Here is an 18302-nt window from a genome sequence, read left to right on the forward strand (position 1 = left end):
CTGATTCCGCACCTCTGATTCCACGCCTCTCTTTCTGTGTCTCTGATTCCCCGCCTCTGATTCCACGCCTCTGATTACCTGCCTCTGATACCCTGCCTCTCTTTCCCTGCCTCTATTTCCGTGCCTCTTTCTCTGCATCTCGTTTCCCACATCTCATTTCCCCCTTCTGATAACCCGCATCAGATTCCCTGCCACAGATTCCCTGCCTCAGATTCCCTGCCTCACATTCCCTGCATCAGACTCCCTTCATTTGATTCCCTGCCTCTGATTCCCCGCCTCTGATTCACCACCTCATATTCGCCGCCTCAGGTTCCCTGCCTCTGATTCCCTGCCTCCGATTACCTGCCTCTGATTCCCTGCATCTGATTCCCCGCCTCTGATTCACCGCCTCTGATTCCCCGCCTCTGATTCCCCGCCTCTGATTCCCCGCCTCTGATTCCCCGCCTCTGATTCCCCGACTCTGATTCCCCGCCTCTGATTCCCTGCCTCTCTGTCCCTGCCTCTATTTCCGTGCCTCTTTCTCTGCATCTCGTTTCCCACATCTCATTACCCCCTTCTGATAACCCGCATCAGATTCCATGCCACAGATTCCCTGCCTCAGATTCCCTGCCTCAGATTCCCTGCATCAGATTCCCTTAATCTGATTCCCTGCCTCTGATTACCCGTCTCTGATTCCCCACCTCTGATTCCCTGCCTCAGATTCCCTGCCTCTGATTCCCTGCCTCTGATTCCCTGCCTCTAATTCCCTGCATCTGATTGCCGGCCTCTGATTCTCCGCCTCTGATTCCCCGCCTCAGATTCCCCACCTCTGATTCCGCGCTTCTGATTCCCCGCCTCTGATTTCCCGCCTCTGATTACCCGCCTCTGATTCCCCGTCTCTGATTCCCCACCTCTGATTCACTGCCTAGCTTTCCGCACAACTTTCCTGACCTACGTTTCCCCACATATCTTTCCCCGCCTCTGATACCCTGCCTCTGATTCCCCGCCTCTGATTCCCCGCCTCTGATTCCCCGCATCTGATACCCCGCCTCTGATTCTCCGCCTCAGATACCCTGCCTCTGATAACTTTTTACTGATTCCCTGCCTCAGATTCCCTGCCTCCGATTCCCTGCCTCAAATTCCCTGCTTCAGATTCCCTGCATCAGATTCCCTTCATCTGATTCCCTGCCTCTGATTCCCCGCCTCTGATTCCCTGCCTCTGATTCCCCACCGCTGTCTCTACGCCTCTCATTTGCCTGCACTCTTTCCCCTCCACTCTTTCCGTGCCTCTCTTTCCCTCCCTCAATTTCAACAACTCTGTTTGATCTGTTCTGTGTACCTAATTTTCAACACACAAGTTCCAACCACTATGTTTCGCCCATCTCTTTCGCTGCCTCTATTTATGCACCTATGTTTACCGCTATAGTTTTCCCGCCTGATTCCCCACATCTCTTTCCCCACCTCTGATTCCACGCCTCTGATTCCCCGCCTCTGATTCCCCGCCTCTGATACCCCGCCTCTGATTCACCGCCTCCCTTTACGCGCAACTTTCCTGGCCTACGTTTCCCCACATCTCTTTCCCCACCTCTGATTCCACGCCTCAGATTCGCCGCCTCTGATTTCCCGCCTCTGATTCCCTGCCTCTGATTCCCCGCCTCTGATTCCCCGCCTCTGATTCCCCCCTCTGATTCCCCGCCTTTGATTCCCCGCCTCTGATTCCCCACCTCTGATTCCCCGCCTCTGATTCCCTGCCTCTCTTTCCCTGCCTCTATTTCCGTGCCTCTTTCTCTGCATCTCGTTTCCCACATCTCATTTCCCCCTTCTGATAACCCTCATCAGATTCCCTGCCACAGATTCCCTTCATCTGATTCCCTGCCTCTGATTCCCCGCCTCTGATTCCCCACCTCTGATTCCCTGCCTCAGATTCCCTGCCTCTGATTCCCTGCCTCTGATTCCCCGCCTCTGATTCCCCACCTCTGATTCCCTGCCTCAGATTCCCTGCCTCTGATTCCCTGCCTCTGATTCCCTGCCTCTGATTCCCTGCATCTGATTGCCGGCCTCTGATTCTCCTCCTCTGATTCCCCGCCTCTGATTCCCCACCTCTGATTCCCCGCTTCTGATTTCGTGCCTCTGATTTCCCGCCTCTGATTCTCCGCCTCTGATTCCCCGCCTCTGATTCCCCACCTCTGATTCCCCGCTTATGATTCCCCGCCTCTGATTTCCCTGCTTCTGATTCCCTGCCTCTGATTCCCCACCTCTGATTCCCCACCTCTGATTCCCTGCCTCAGATTCCCTGTCTCTGATACCCCGCCTCTGATTCCCTGCATCTGATTCCCTGCATCTGATTCCCCGCCTCAGATACCCAGCCTCTGATTTCCCGGCTCTGATTCCCTGCCTCTGATTCCCCGCCTCTGATTCCCCGCCACTGATTCCCCGCCTCTGATTCCCCGCCTCTGATTCCCCGCCTGTGTTTACCTGCCTCTGTTTACACGCCTGTTTCCCCGCCTCTGATTCCCCACCTCAGATTCCCTACCTCAGATTCCCTGCCTCTGATTCCCTGCCTCTGATTCCCTGCCTCTGATTCCCTGCATCTGATTGCCCGCCTCTGATTCTCCGCCTCTGATTCCCCGCCTCTGATTCCCCACCTCTGATTCCCCGCTTCTGATTCCCCGCCTCTGATTCCCCGCCTCTGACTCCCCGCCTCTGATTCCCTGCCTCTGATTCCCTGCCTCTGATTCCCTGTCTCTGAGTCCCCACTTCTGATTCCCCGCGTCCGATTCCGCACCCATGTTTCACCGCCTCTGTTGCACTGCTTCTGATTTCCCGGCTCAGATTCACCCGCTCTGATTCCGCACCTCTGATTCCACGCCTCTCTTTCTGTGTCTCTGATACCCCGCCTCTGATTCCACGCCTCTGATTACCCGCCTCTGATACCCTGCCTCTCTTTCCCTGCCCCTATTTCCGTGCCTCTTTCTCTGCATCTCGTTTCCCACATCTCATTTCCCCCTTCTGATAACCCGCATCGGATTCCCTGCCACAGATTCCCTGCCTCAGATTCCCTGCCTCAGATTCCCTGCATCAGATTCCCTTCATCTGATTCCCTGCCTCTGATTCCCCGCCTCTGATTCCCTGCCTCTGATTCCCCGCCTCTGTTTACCCGCCTGTTTCCCCGCCTCTGAATCACCACCTCATATTCGCCGCCTCAGATTCCCTGCCTCTGATTCCCTGCCTCTGATTCCCTGCCTCAGATTCCCTGCATCTGATTGCCCGCCTCTGATTCCCTGCCTCTGATTCACTGCCTCTGATTCCCCGCCTCTGATTCCCCGCCTCTGATTCCCTACCTCTGATTCCCCACTTCTGATTCCCCGCCTCTGATTCCCCGCCTCTGATTCCACGCCTCTGATTCCCCGCCTCCGATACCCCGCCTCTGATTCCACGCCTCTGATACCCCGCCTCTGATTCCCCGCATCTGATTCCCCGCCTCAGATTCCCCGCCTCTGATTTCCCGGCTCTGATTCCCCGCCTCTGATTCCCCGACTCTGATTCTCCGCCTCTGATTCCCCACCTATGTTTACCCGCCTCTGTTTACCCGCCTGTTTTCCCGCCTCTGATTCCCCACCACAGATTCCCTGCCTCAGATTCCCTGCCTCTGACTCCCTGCCTCTGATTCCCTGCCTCTGATTCACTGCATCTGATTGCCCGCCTCTGATTCCCCGCCTCTGATTCCCCGCCTCTGATTCCCCACCTCTGATTCCCCACTTCTGATTCCCCGCCTCTGATTCCCCGCCTCTGATTCCCCGCCTCTGATTCACCGCCTCTGATTCCCCGCCTCTGAGTCCCCGCCTCTGATTCCCCACTTCTGATTGCCCGCCTCTGATTCCCTGCCTATGATTCTCCGCCTCTGATTCCCCACATCTGATTCCCCACTTCTGATTCCCCGCCTCTGATTCACCGCCTCTGATTCCACGCCTCTGATTCCCCACCTCTGATTCCCCGCCTCTGATTCCCTGCCTCTGATTCCCCTCCTCTGATACCCCGCCTCTGATTCCCCGCCTCTGATTCCCCGCATCTGATTCCCCGCCTCTGATTCCCAGCCTCTTATTCCCCGCCTCTGATTCCCTGCCTCTGATTCCCCGCCTCTGATTCCCCGCCTCTGATTCCCCGCCTATGTTTACCCGCCTCTGTTTACCCGCCTGTTTCCCCTCCTCTCATTCCCCACCTCAGATTCCCTACCTCAGATTCCCTGCCTCTGATTCCCTGCCTCTGATTCCCTGCCTCTGATTCACTGCATCTGATTGCCCGCCTCTGATTCTCCGCCTCTGATTCCCCGCCTCTGATTCCCCACCTATGATTCCCCGCTTCTGATTCCCCGCCTCTGATTCCCCGCCTCTCATTCCCCGCCTCTCATTCCCCGCCTCTGATTCCCCACCTCTGATTCACTGCCTCCCTTTCCGCTCAACTTTCCTGGCCTACGTTTCCCCACATATCTTTCCCCGCCTCTGATACCCCGCCTCTGATTCCCCACCTCTGATTCCCCGCTTCTGATTTCGTGCCTCTGATTTCCCGCCTCTGATTCTCCGCCTCTGATTCCCCGCCTCTGATTCCCCACCTCTGATTCCCCGCTTATGATTCCCCGCCTCTGATTTCCCTGCTTCTGATTCCCTGCCTCTGATTCCCCACCTCTGATTCCCCACCTCTGATTCCCTGCCTCAGATTCCCTGTCTCTGATACCCCGCCTCTGATTCCCTGCATCTGATTCCCTGCATCTGATTCCCCGCCTCAGATACCCAGCCTCTGATTTCCCGGCTCTGATTCCCTGCCTCTGATTCCCCGCCTCTGATTCCCCGCCACTGATTCCCCGCCTCTGATTCCCCGCCTCTGATTCCCCGCCTGTGTTTACCTGCCTCTGTTTACACGCCTGTTTCCCCGCCTCTGATTCCCCACCTCAGATTCCCTACCTCAGATTCCCTGCCTCTGATTCCCTGCCTCTGATTCCCTGCCTCTGATTCCCTGCATCTGATTGCCCGCCTCTGATTCTCCGCCTCTGATTCCCCGCCTCTGATTCCCCACCTCTGATTCCCCGCTTCTGATTCCCCGCCTCTGATTCCCCGCCTCTGACTCCCCGCCTCTGATTCCCTGCCTCTGATTCCCTTCCTCTGATTCCCTGTCTCTGAGTCCCCACTTCTGATTCCCCGCGTCCGATTCCGCACCCATGTTTCACCGCCTCTGTTGCACTGCTTCTGATTTCCCGGCTCAGATTCACCCGCTCTGATTCCGCACCTCTGATTCCACGCCTCTCTTTCTGTGTCTCTGATACCCCGCCTCTGATTCCACGCCTCTGATTACCCGCCTCTGATACCCTGCCTCTCTTTCCCTGCCCCTATTTCCGTGCCTCTTTCTCTGCATCTCGTTTCCCACATCTCATTTCCCCCTTCTGATAACCCGCATCGGATTCCCTGCCACAGATTCCCTGCCTCAGATTCCCTGCCTCAGATTCCCTGCATCAGATTCCCTTCATCTGATTCCCTGCCTCTGATTCCCCGCCTCTGATTCCCTGCCTCTGATTCCCCGCCTCTGTTTACCCGCCTGTTTCCCCGCCTCTGAATCACCACCTCATATTCGCCGCCTCAGATTCCCTGCCTCTGATTCCCTGCCTCTGATTCCCTGCCTCAGATTCCCTGCATCTGATTGCCCGCCTCTGATTCCCTGCCTCTGATTCACTGCCTCTGATTCCCCGCCTCTGATTCCCCGCCTCTGATTCCCTACCTCTGATTCCCCACTTCTGATTCCCCGCCTCTGATTCCCCGCCTCTGATTCCACGCCTCTGATTCCCCGCCTCCGATACCCCGCCTCTGATTCCACGCCTCTGATACCCCGCCTCTGATTCCCCGCATCTGATTCCCCGCCTCAGATTCCCCGCCTCTGATTTCCCGGCTCTGATTCCCCGCCTCTGATTCCCCGACTCTGATTCTCCGCCTCTGATTCCCCACCTATGTTTACCCGCCTCTGTTTACCCGCCTGTTTTCCCGCCTCTGATTCCCCACCACAGATTCCCTGCCTCAGATTCCCTGCCTCTGACTCCCTGCCTCTGATTCCCTGCCTCTGATTCACTGCATCTGATTGCCCGCCTCTGATTCCCCGCCTCTGATTCCCCGCCTCTGATTCCCCACCTCTGATTCCCCACTTCTGATTCCCCGCCTCTGATTCCCCGCCTCTGATTCCCCGCCTCTGATTCACCGCCTCTGATTCCCCGCCTCTGAGTCCCCGCCTCTGATTCCCCACTTCTGATTGCCCGCCTCTGATTCCCTGCCTATGATTCTCCGCCTCTGATTCCCCACATCTGATTCCCCACTTCTGATTCCCCGCCTCTGATTCACCGCCTCTGATTCCACGCCTCTGATTCCCCACCTCTGATTCCCCGCCTCTGATTCCCTGCCTCTGATTCCCCTCCTCTGATACCCCGCCTCTGATTCCCCGCCTCTGATTCCCCGCATCTGATTCCCCGCCTCTGATTCCCAGCCTCTTATTCCCCGCCTCTGATTCCCTGCCTCTGATTCCCCGCCTCTGATTCCCCGCCTCTGATTCCCCGCCTATGTTTACCCGCCTCTGTTTACCCGCCTGTTTCCCCTCCTCTCATTCCCCACCTCAGATTCCCTACCTCAGATTCCCTGCCTCTGATTCCCTGCCTCTGATTCCCTGCCTCTGATTCACTGCATCTGATTGCCCGCCTCTGATTCTCCGCCTCTGATTCCCCGCCTCTGATTCCCCACCTATGATTCCCCGCTTCTGATTCCCCGCCTCTGATTCCCCGCCTCTCATTCCCCGCCTCTCATTCCCCGCCTCTGATTCCCCACCTCTGATTCACTGCCTCCCTTTCCGCTCAACTTTCCTGGCCTACGTTTCCCCACATATCTTTCCCCGCCTCTGATACCCCGCCTCTGATTCCCCGCCTCTGATTCCCCGCCTCTGATGACCCGCATCTGATACCCCGCCTCTGATTCCCCGCCTCTGATACCCTGCCTCTGATAACTTTTTACTGATTCCCTGCCTCAGATTACCTGCCTCCGATTCTCTGCCTCAGATTCCCTGCCTCAGATTCCCTGCATCAGATTCCCTTCATCTGATTCCCTGCCTCTGATTCCCCGCCTCAGATTCCCAGCCTCTGATTCCCCACCTCTGTCTCTATGCCTCTCTTTTGCCTTCACTCTTTCCCCTCCACTCTTTCCGTGCCTCTCTTTCCCTCCCTCAATTTCAACAACTCTGTTTGATCTGTTCTGTGTACCTCATTTTCAACATACAAGTTCCAACCACTATGTTTCGCCCATCTCTTTCGCCGCCTCTATTTATGCACCTATGTTTACCCGCTTCTGTTTACCCGCCTGTTTCCCCACATCTCTTTCCCCACCTCTGATTCCACGCCTCTGATTCCCAGCCTCTCATTCCCCGCCTCTGATTCCCCGCCTCTGATTCCCTACCTCTGATTCCCCACTTCTGATTCCCTGCCTCTGATTCCCCGCCTCTGATTACACGCCTCTGATTCCCCGCCTCCGATACCCCGCCTCTGATTCCACGCCTCTGATACCACGCCTCTGATTCCCCGCATCTGATTCCCCGCCTCAGATTCCCCGCCTCTGATTTCCCGGCTCTGATTCCCCGCCTCTGATTCCCCGACTCTGATTCTCCGCCTCTGATTCCCCACCTATGTTTACCCGCCTCTGTTTACCCGCCTCTGATTCCCCGCCTCCGATACCCCGCCTCTGATTCCCCGCATCTGATTCCCCGCCTCAGATTCCCCGCCTCTGATTTCCCGGCTCTGATTCCCCGCCTCTCATTCCCCGCCTCTGATTCCTCGCCTCTGATTCACCGCCTCCCTTTCCGCGCAACTTTCCTGGCCTACGTTTCCCCACATCTCTTTCCCCACCTCTGATTCCACGCCTCTGATTCGCCGCCTCTGATTGCCCGCCTCTGATTCCCTGCCTCTGATTCCCCGCCTCTGATTCCCCGCCTCTAATTCCCCGCCTCTGATTCCCTGCCTCTGATTCCCCGCCTCTGATTCCCCGCCTCTGATTCCCCGCCTCTGATTCCCTGCCTCTTTTTCCCTGCCTCTATTTCCGTGCCTCTTTCTCTGCATCTCGTTTCCCACATCTCATTTCCCCGTTCAGATAACCGGCATCAGATTCCCTGCCACAGATTCCCAGCCTCAGATTCCCTGCCTCAGATTCCCTGCATCAGATTCCCTTCATCTGATTCCCTGCCTCTGATTACCCGCCTCTGATTCCCCACCTCTGAGTCCCTGCCTCAGATTCCCTGCCTCTGATTCTCCGCCTCTGATTCCCCGCCTCTGATTCTCCGCCTCTGATTCCCCGCCTCTGATTCCTCGCCTCTGATTCCCCGCCTCTGATTCCCTTCCTCTGATAACCTGCCTCTGATTCCCTGCCTCTGAGTCCCCACTTCTGATTCCCCGCGTCCGATTCCGCACCCATGTTTCACCGCCTCTGTTGCTCTGCTTCTGATTTCCCGGCTCAGATTTACCGGCTCTGATTCCGCACCTCTGATTCCACGCCTCTCTTTCTGTGTCTCTGATTCCCCGCCTCTGATTCCACGCCTCTGATTACCTGCCGCTGATACCCTGCCTCTCTTTCCCTGCCTCTATTTCCGTGCCTCTTTCTCTGCATCTCGTTTCCCACATCTCATTTCCCCCTTCTGATAACCCGCATCAGATTCCCTGCCACAGATTCCCTGCCTCAGATTCCCTGCCTCACATTCCCTGCATCAGATTCCCTTCATTTGATTCCCTGCCTCTGATTCCCCGCCTCTGATTCACCACCTCATATTCGCCGCCTCAGGTTCCCTGCCTCTGATTCCCTGCCTCCGATTCCCTGCCTCTGATTCCCTGCATCTGATTCCCCGCCTCTGATTCACCGCCTCTGATTCCCCGCCTCTGATTCCCCGCCTCTGATTCCCCGCCTCTGATTCCCCGCCTCTGATTCCCCGACTCTGATTCCCCGCCTCTGATTCCCTGCCTCTCTGTCCCTGCCTCTATTTCCGTGCCTCTTTCTCTGCATCTCGTTTCCCACATCTCATTACCCCCTTCTGATAACCCGCATCAGATTCCATGCCACAGATTCCCTGCCTCAGATTCCCTGCCTCAGATTCCCTGCATCAGATTCCCTTCATCTGATTCCCTGCCTCTGATTACCCGTCTCTGATTCCCCACCTCTGATTCCCTGCCTCAGATTCCCTGCCTCTGATTCCCTGCCTCTGATTCCCTGCCTCTGATTCCCTGCATCTGATTGCCGGCCTCTGATTCTCCGCCTCTGATTCCCCGCCTCAGATTCCCCACCTCTGATTCCCCGCTTCTGATTCCCCGCCTCTGATTTCCCGCCTCTGATTACCCGCCTCTGATTCCCCGTCTCTGATTCCCCACCTCTGATTCACTGCCTAGCTTTCCGCACAACTTTCCTGACCTACGTTCCCCACATATCTTTCCCCGCCTCTGATACCCTGCCTCTGATTCCCCGCCTCTGATTCCCCGCCTCTGATTCCCCGCATCTGATACCCCGCCTCTGATTCTCCGCCTCAGATACCCTGCCTCTGATAACTTTTTACTGATTCCCTGCCTCAGATTCCCTGCCTCCGATTACCTGCCTCAAATTCCCTGCCTCAGATTCCCTGCATCAGATTCCCTTCATCTGATTCCCTGCCTCTGATTCCCCGCCTCTGATTCCCTGCCTCTGATTCCCCACCGCTGTCTCTACGCCTCTCATTTGCCTGCACTCTTTCCCCTCCACTCTTTCCGTGCCTCTCTTTCCCTCCCTCAATTTCAACAACACTGTTTGATCTGTTCTGTGTACCTAATTTTCAACACACAAGTTCCAACCACTATGTTTCGCCCATCTCTTTCGCTGCCTCTATTTATGCACCTATGTTTACCACTATAGTTTTCCCGCCTGATTCCCCACATCTCTTTCCCCACCTCTGATTCCACGCCTCTGATTCCCCGCCTCTGATTCCCCGCCTCTGATACCCCGCCTCTGATTCACCGCCTCCCTTTACGCGCAACTTTCCTGGCCTACGTTTCCCCACATCTCTTTCCCCACCTCTGATTCCACGCCTCAGATTCGCCGCCTCTGATTTCCCGCCTCTGATTCCCTGCCTCTGATTCCCCGCCTCTGATTCCCCGCCTCTGATTCCCCCCTCTGATTCCCCGCCTCTGATTCCCCGCCTCTGATTCCCCACCTCTGATTCCCCGCCTCTGATTCCCTGCCTCTCTTTCCCTGCCTCTATTTCCGTGCCTCTTTCTCTGCATCTCGTTTCCCACATCTCATTTCCCCCTTCTGATAACCCTCATCAGATTCCCTGCCACAGATTCCCTTCATCTGATTCCCTGCCTCTGATTCCCCGCCTCTGATTCCCCACCTCTGATTCCCTGCCTCAGATTCCCTGCCTCTGATTCCCTGCCTCTGATTCCCCGCCTCTGATTCTCCACCTCTGATTCCCTGCCTCAGATTCCCTGCCTCTGATTCCCTGCCTCTGATTCCCTGCCTCTGATTCCCTGCATCTGATTGCCAGCCTCTGATTCTCCGCCTCTGATTCCCCGCCTCTGATTCCCCACCTCTGATTCCCCGCTTCTGATTTCGTGCCTCTGATTTCCCGCCTCTGATTCTCCGCCTCTGATACCCCGCCTCTGATTCCCCACCTCTGATTCCCCGCTTATGATTCCCCGCCTCTGATTTCCCTGCCTCTGATTCCCTGCCTCTGATTCCCCACCTCTGATTCCCCACCTCTGATTCCCTGCCTCAGATTCCCTGTCTCTGATACCCTGCCTCTGATTCCCCGCATCTGATTCCCTGCATCTGATTCCCCGCCTCAGATACCCAGCCTCTGATTTCCCGCCTCTGATTCCCCGCCTCTGATTCCCCGCCTGTGTTTACCTGCCTCTGTTTACACGCCTGTTTCCCCGCCTCTGATTCTCCACCTCAGATTCCCTACCTCAGATTCCCTGCCTCTGATTCCCTGCCTCTGATTCCCTGCCTCTGATTCCCTGCATCTGATTGCCCGCCTCTGATTCTCCGCCTCTGATTCCCCGCCTCTGATTCCCCACCTCTGATTCCCCGCTTCTGATTCCCCGCCTCTGATTCCCCGCCTCTGACTCCCCGCCTCTGATTCCCTGCCTCTGATTCCCTGCCTCTGATTCCCTGCCTCTGAGTCCCCACTTCTGATTCCCCGCGTCCGATTCCGCACCCATGTTTCACCGCCTCTGTTGCACTGCTTCTGATTTCCCGGCTCAGATTCACCCGCTCTGATTCCGCACCTCTGATTCCACGCCTCTCTTTCTGTGTCTCTGATACCCCGCCTCTGATTCCACGCCTCTGATTCCCCGCCTCTGATTCCCCGACTCTGATTCCCCGCCTCTGATTCCCTGCCTCTCTGTCCCTGCCTCTATTTCCGTGCCTCTTTCTCTGCATCTCGTTTCCCACATCTCATTACCCCCTTCTGATAACCCGCATCAGATTCCATGCCACAGATTCCCTGCCTCAGATTCCCTGCCTCAGATTCCCTGCATCAGATTCCCTTAATCTGATTCCCTGCCTCTGATTACCCGTCTCTGATTCCCCACCTCTGATTCCCTGCCTCAGATTCCCTGCCTCTGATTCCCTGCCTCTGATTCCCTGCCTCTAATTCCCTGCATCTGATTGCCGGCCTCTGATTCTCCGCCTCTGATTCCCCGCCTCAGATTCCCCACCTCTGATTCCGCGCTTCTGATTCCCCGCCTCTGATTTCCCGCCTCTGATTACCCGCCTCTGATTCCCCGTCTCTGATTCCCCACCTCTGATTCACTGCCTAGCTTTCCGCACAACTTTCCTGACCTACGTTTCCCCACATATCTTTCCCCGCCTCTGATACCCTGCCTCTGATTCCCCGCCTCTGATTCCCCGCCTCTGATTCCCCGCATCTGATACCCCGCCTCTGATTCTCCGCCTCAGATACCCTGCCTCTGATAACTTTTTACTGATTCCCTGCCTCAGATTCCCTGCCTCCGATTCCCTGCCTCAAATTCCCTGCTTCAGATTCCCTGCATCAGATTCCCTTCATCTGATTCCCTGCCTCTGATTCCCCGCCTCTGATTCCCTGCCTCTGATTCCCCACCGCTGTCTCTACGCCTCTCATTTGCCTGCACTCTTTCCCCTCCACTCTTTCCGTGCCTCTCTTTCCCTCCCTCAATTTCAACAACTCTGTTTGATCTGTTCTGTGTACCTAATTTTCAACACACAAGTTCCAACCACTATGTTTCGCCCATCTCTTTCGCTGCCTCTATTTATGCACCTATGTTTACCGCTATAGTTTTCCCGCCTGATTCCCCACATCTCTTTCCCCACCTCTGATTCCACGCCTCTGATTCCCCGCCTCTGATTCCCCGCATCTGATTCCCCGCCTCTGATTCCCAGCCTCTTATTCCCCGCCTCTGATTCCCTGCCTCTGATTCCCCGCCTCTGATTCCCCGCCTCTGATTCCCCGCCTATGTTTACCCGCCTCTGTTTACCCGCCTGTTTCCCCTCCTCTCATTCCCCACCTCAGATTCCCTACCTCAGATTCCCTGCCTCTGATTCCCTGCCTCTGATTCCCTGCCTCTGATTCACTGCATCTGATTGCCCGCCTCTGATTCTCCGCCTCTGATTCCCCGCCTCTGATTCCCCACCTATGATTCCCCGCTTCTGATTCCCCGCCTCTGATTCCCCGCCTCTCATTCCCCGCCTCTCATTCCCCGCCTCTGATTCCCCACCTCTGATTCACTGCCTCCCTTTCCGCTCAACTTTCCTGGCCTACGTTTCCCCACATATCTTTCCCCGCCTCTGATACCCCGCCTCTGATTCCCCGCCTCTGATTCCCCGCCTCTGATGACCCGCATCTGATACCCCGCCTCTGATTCCCCGCCTCTGATACCCTGCCTCTGATAACTTTTTACTGATTCCCTGCCTCAGATTACCTGCCTCCGATTCTCTGCCTCAGATTCCCTGCCTCAGATTCCCTGCATCAGATTCCCTTCATCTGATTCCCTGCCTCTGATTCCCCGCCTCAGATTCCCAGCCTCTGATTCCCCACCTCTGTCTCTATGCCTCTCTTTTGCCTTCACTCTTTCCCCTCCACTCTTTCCGTGCCTCTCTTTCCCTCCCTCAATTTCAACAACTCTGTTTGATCTGTTCTGTGTACCTCATTTTCAACATACAAGTTCCAACCACTATGTTTCGCCCATCTCTTTCGCCGCCTCTATTTATGCACCTATGTTTACCCGCTTCTGTTTACCCGCCTGTTTCCCCACATCTCTTTCCCCACCTCTGATTCCACGCCTCTGATTCCCAGCCTCTCATTCCCCGCCTCTGATTCCCCGCCTCTGATTCCCTACCTCTGATTCCCCACTTCTGATTCCCTGCCTCTGATTCCCCGCCTCTGATTACACGCCTCTGATTCCCCGCCTCCGATACCCCGCCTCTGATTCCACGCCTCTGATACCACGCCTCTGATTCCCCGCATCTGATTCCCCGCCTCAGATTCCCCGCCTCTGATTTCCCGGCTCTGATACCCGCCTCTGATTCCCCGACTCTGATTCTCCGCCTCTGATTCCCCACCTATGTTTACCCGCCTCTGTTTACCCGCCTCTGATTCCCCGCCTCCGATACCCCGCCTCTGATTCCCCGCATCTGATTCCCCGCCTCAGATTCCCCGCCTCTGATTTCCCGGCTCTGATTCCCCGCCTCTCATTCCCCGCCTCTGATTCCTCGCCTCTGATTCACCGCCTCCCTTTCCGCGCAACTTTCCTGGCCTACGTTTCCCCACATCTCTTTCCCCACCTCTGATTCCACGCCTCTGATTCGCCGCCTCTGATTGCCCGCCTCTGATTCCCTGCCTCTGATTCCCCGCCTCTGATTCCCCGCCTCTAATTCCCCGCCTCTGATTCCCTGCCTCTGATTCCCCGCCTCTGATTCCCCGCCTCTGATTCCCCGCCTCTGATTCCCTGCCTCTTTTTCCCTGCCTCTATTTCCGTGCCTCTTTCTCTGCATCTCGTTTCCCACATCTCATTTCCCCGTTCAGATAACCGGCATCAGATTCCCTGCCACAGATTCCCAGCCTCAGATTCCCTGCCTCAGATTCCCTGCATCAGATTCCCTTCATCTGATTCCCTGCCTCTGATTACCCGCCTCTGATTCCCCACCTCTGAGTCCCTGCCTCAGATTCCCTGCCTCTGATTCTCCGCCTCTGATTCCCCGCCTCTGATTCTCCGCCTCTGATTCCCCGCCTCTGATTCCTCGCCTCTGATTCCCCGCCTCTGATTCCCTTCCTCTGATAACCTGCCTCTGATTCCCTGCCTCTGAGTCCCCACTTCTGATTCCCCGCGTCCGATTCCGCACCCATGTTTCACCGCCTCTGTTGCTCTGCTTCTGATTTCCCGGCTCAGATTTACCGGCTCTGATTCCGCACCTCTGATTCCACGCCTCTCTTTCTGTGTCTCTGATTCCCCGCCTCTGATTCCACGCCTCTGATTACCTGCCGCTGATACCCTGCCTCTCTTTCCCTGCCTCTATTTCCGTGCCTCTTTCTCTGCATCTCGTTTCCCACATCTCATTTCCCCCTTCTGATAACCCGCATCAGATTCCCTGCCACAGATTCCCTGCCTCAGATTCCCTGCCTCACATTCCCTGCATCAGATTCCCTTCATTTGATTCCCTGCCTCTGATTCCCCGCCTCTGATTCACCACCTCATATTCGCCGCCTCAGGTTCCCTGCCTCTGATTCCCTGCCTCCGATTCCCTGCCTCTGATTCCCTGCATCTGATTCCCCGCCTCTGATTCACCGCCTCTGATTCCCCGCCTCTGATTCCCCGCCTCTGATTCCCCGCCTCTGATTCCCCGCCTCTGATTCCCCGACTCTGATTCCCCGCCTCTGATTCCCTGCCTCTCTGTCCCTGCCTCTATTTCCGTGCCTCTTTCTCTGCATCTCGTTTCCCACATCTCATTACCCCCTTCTGATAACCCGCATCAGATTCCATGCCACAGATTCCCTGCCTCAGATTCCCTGCCTCAGATTCCCTGCATCAGATTCCCTTCATCTGATTCCCTGCCTCTGATTACCCGTCTCTGATTCCCCACCTCTGATTCCCTGCCTCAGATTCCCTGCCTCTGATTCCCTGCCTCTGATTCCCTGCCTCTGATTCCCTGCATCTGATTGCCGGCCTCTGATTCTCCGCCTCTGATTCCCCGCCTCAGATTCCCCACCTCTGATTCCCCGCTTCTGATTCCCCGCCTCTGATTTCCCGCCTCTGATTACCCGCCTCTGATTCCCCGTCTCTGATTCCCCACCTCTGATTCACTGCCTAGCTTTCCGCACAACTTTCCTGACCTACGTTCCCCACATATCTTTCCCCGCCTCTGATACCCTGCCTCTGATTCCCCGCCTCTGATTCCCCGCCTCTGATTCCCCGCATCTGATACCCCGCCTCTGATTCTCCGCCTCAGATACCCTGCCTCTGATAACTTTTTACTGATTCCCTGCCTCAGATTCCCTGCCTCCGATTACCTGCCTCAAATTCCCTGCCTCAGATTCCCTGCATCAGATTCCCTTCATCTGATTCCCTGCCTCTGATTCCCCGCCTCTGATTCCCTGCCTCTGATTCCCCACCGCTGTCTCTACGCCTCTCATTTGCCTGCACTCTTTCCCCTCCACTCTTTCCGTGCCTCTCTTTCCCTCCCTCAATTTCAACAACACTGTTTGATCTGTTCTGTGTACCTAATTTTCAACACACAAGTTCCAACCACTATGTTTCGCCCATCTCTTTCGCTGCCTCTATTTATGCACCTATGTTTACCACTATAGTTTTCCCGCCTGATTCCCCACATCTCTTTCCCCACCTCTGATTCCACGCCTCTGATTCCCCGCCTCTGATTCCCCGCCTCTGATACCCCGCCTCTGATTCACCGCCTCCCTTTACGCGCAACTTTCCTGGCCTACGTTTCCCCACATCTCTTTCCCCACCTCTGATTCCACGCCTCAGATTCGCCGCCTCTGATTTCCCGCCTCTGATTCCCTGCCTCTGATTCCCCGCCTCTGATTCCCCGCCTCTGATTCCCCCCTCTGATTCCCCGCCTCTGATTCCCCGCCTCTGATTCCCCACCTCTGATTCCCCGCCTCTGATTCCCTGCCTCTCTTTCCCTGCCTCTATTTCCGTGCCTCTTTCTCTGCATCTCGTTTCCCACATCTCATTTCCCCCTTCTGATAACCCTCATCAGATTCCCTGCCACAGATTCCCTTCATCTGATTCCCTGCCTCTGATTCCCCGCCTCTGATTCCCCACCTCTGATTCCCTGCCTCAGATTCCCTGCCTCTGATTCCCTGCCTCTGATTCCCCGCCTCTGATTCTCCACCTCTGATTCCCTGCCTCAGATTCCCTGCCTCTGATTCCCTGCCTCTGATTCCCTGCCTCTGATTCCCTGCATCTGATTGCCAGCCTCTGATTCTCCGCCTCTGATTCCCCGCCTCTGATTCCCCACCTCTGATTCCCCGCTTCTGATTTCGTGCCTCTGATTTCCCGCCTCTGATTCTCCGCCTCTGATACCCCGCCTCTGATTCCCCACCTCTGATTCCCCGCTTATGATTCCCCGCCTCTGATTTCCCTGCCTCTGATTCCCTGCCTCTGATTCCCCACCTCTGATTCCCCACCTCTGATTCCCTGCCTCAGATTCCCTGTCTCTGATACCCTGCCTCTGATTCCCCGCATCTGATTCCCTGCATCTGATTCCCCGCCTCAGATACCCAGCCTCTGATTTCCCGCCTCTGATTCCCCGCCTCTGATTCCCCGCCTGTGTTTACCTGCCTCTGTTTACACGCCTGTTTCCCCGCCTCTGATTCTCCACCTCAGATTCCCTACCTCAGATTCCCTGCCTCTGATTCCCTGCCTCTGATTCCCTGCCTCTGATTCCCTGCATCTGATTGCCCGCCTCTGATTCTCCGCCTCTGATTCCCCGCCTCTGATTCCCCACCTCTGATTCCCCGCTTCTGATTCCCCGCCTCTGATTCCCCGCCTCTGACTCCCCGCCTCTGATTCCCTGCCTCTGATTCCCTGCCTCTGATTCCCTGCCTCTGAGTCCCCACTTCTGATTCCCCGCGTCCGATTCCGCACCCATGTTTCACCGCCTCTGTTGCACTGCTTCTGATTTCCCGGCTCAGATTCACCCGCTCTGATTCCGCACCTCTGATTCCACGCCTCTCTTTCTGTGTCTCTGATACCCCGCCTCTGATTCCACGCCTCTGATTCCCCGCCTCTGATTCCCCGACTCTGATTCCCCGCCTCTGATTCCCTGCCTCTCTGTCCCTGCCTCTATTTCCGTGCCTCTTTCTCTGCATCTCGTTTCCCACATCTCATTACCCCCTTCTGATAACCCGCATCAGATTCCATGCCACAGATTCCCTGCCTCAGATTCCCTGCCTCAGATTCCCTGCATCAGATTCCCTTAATCTGATTCCCTGCCTCTGATTACCCGTCTCTGATTCCCCACCTCTGATTCCCTGCCTCAGATTCCCTGCCTCTGATTCCCTGCCTCTGATTCCCTGCCTCTAATTCCCTGCATCTGATTGCCGGCCTCTGATTCTCCGCCTCTGATTCCCCGCCTCAGATTCCCCACCTCTGATTCCGCGCTTCTGATTCCCCGCCTCTGATTTCCCGCCTCTGATTACCCGCCTCTGATTCCCCGTCTCTGATTCCCCACCTCTGATTCACTGCCTAGCTTTCCGCACAACTTTCCTGACCTACGTTTCCCCACATATCTTTCCCCGCCTCTGATACCCTGCCTCTGATTCCCCGCCTCTGATTCCCCGCCTCTGATTCCCCGCATCTGATACCCCGCCTCTGATTCTCCGCCTCAGATACCCTGCCTCTGATAACTTTTTACTGATTCCCTGCCTCAGATTCCCTGCCTCCGATTCCCTGCCTCAAATTCCCTGCTTCAGATTCCCTGCATCAGATTCCCTTCATCTGATTCCCTGCCTCTGATTCCCCGCCTCTGATTCCCTGCCTCTGATTCCCCACCGCTGTCTCTACGCCTCTCATTTGCCTGCACTCTTTCCCCTCCACTCTTTCCGTGCCTCTCTTTCCCTCCCTCAATTTCAACAACTCTGTTTGATCTGTTCTGTGTACCTAATTTTCAACACACAAGTTCCAACCACTATGTTTCGCCCATCTCTTTCGCTGCCTCTATTTATGCACCTATGTTTACCGCTATAGTTTTCCCGCCTGATTCCCCACATCTCTTTCCCCACCTCTGATTCCACGC

The sequence above is a fragment of the Narcine bancroftii genome, chromosome 8, assembly GCF_036971445.1.
Source record: "Narcine bancroftii isolate sNarBan1 chromosome 8, sNarBan1.hap1, whole genome shotgun sequence".
Taxonomy (NCBI): domain Eukaryota; kingdom Metazoa; phylum Chordata; class Chondrichthyes; order Torpediniformes; family Narcinidae; genus Narcine; species Narcine bancroftii.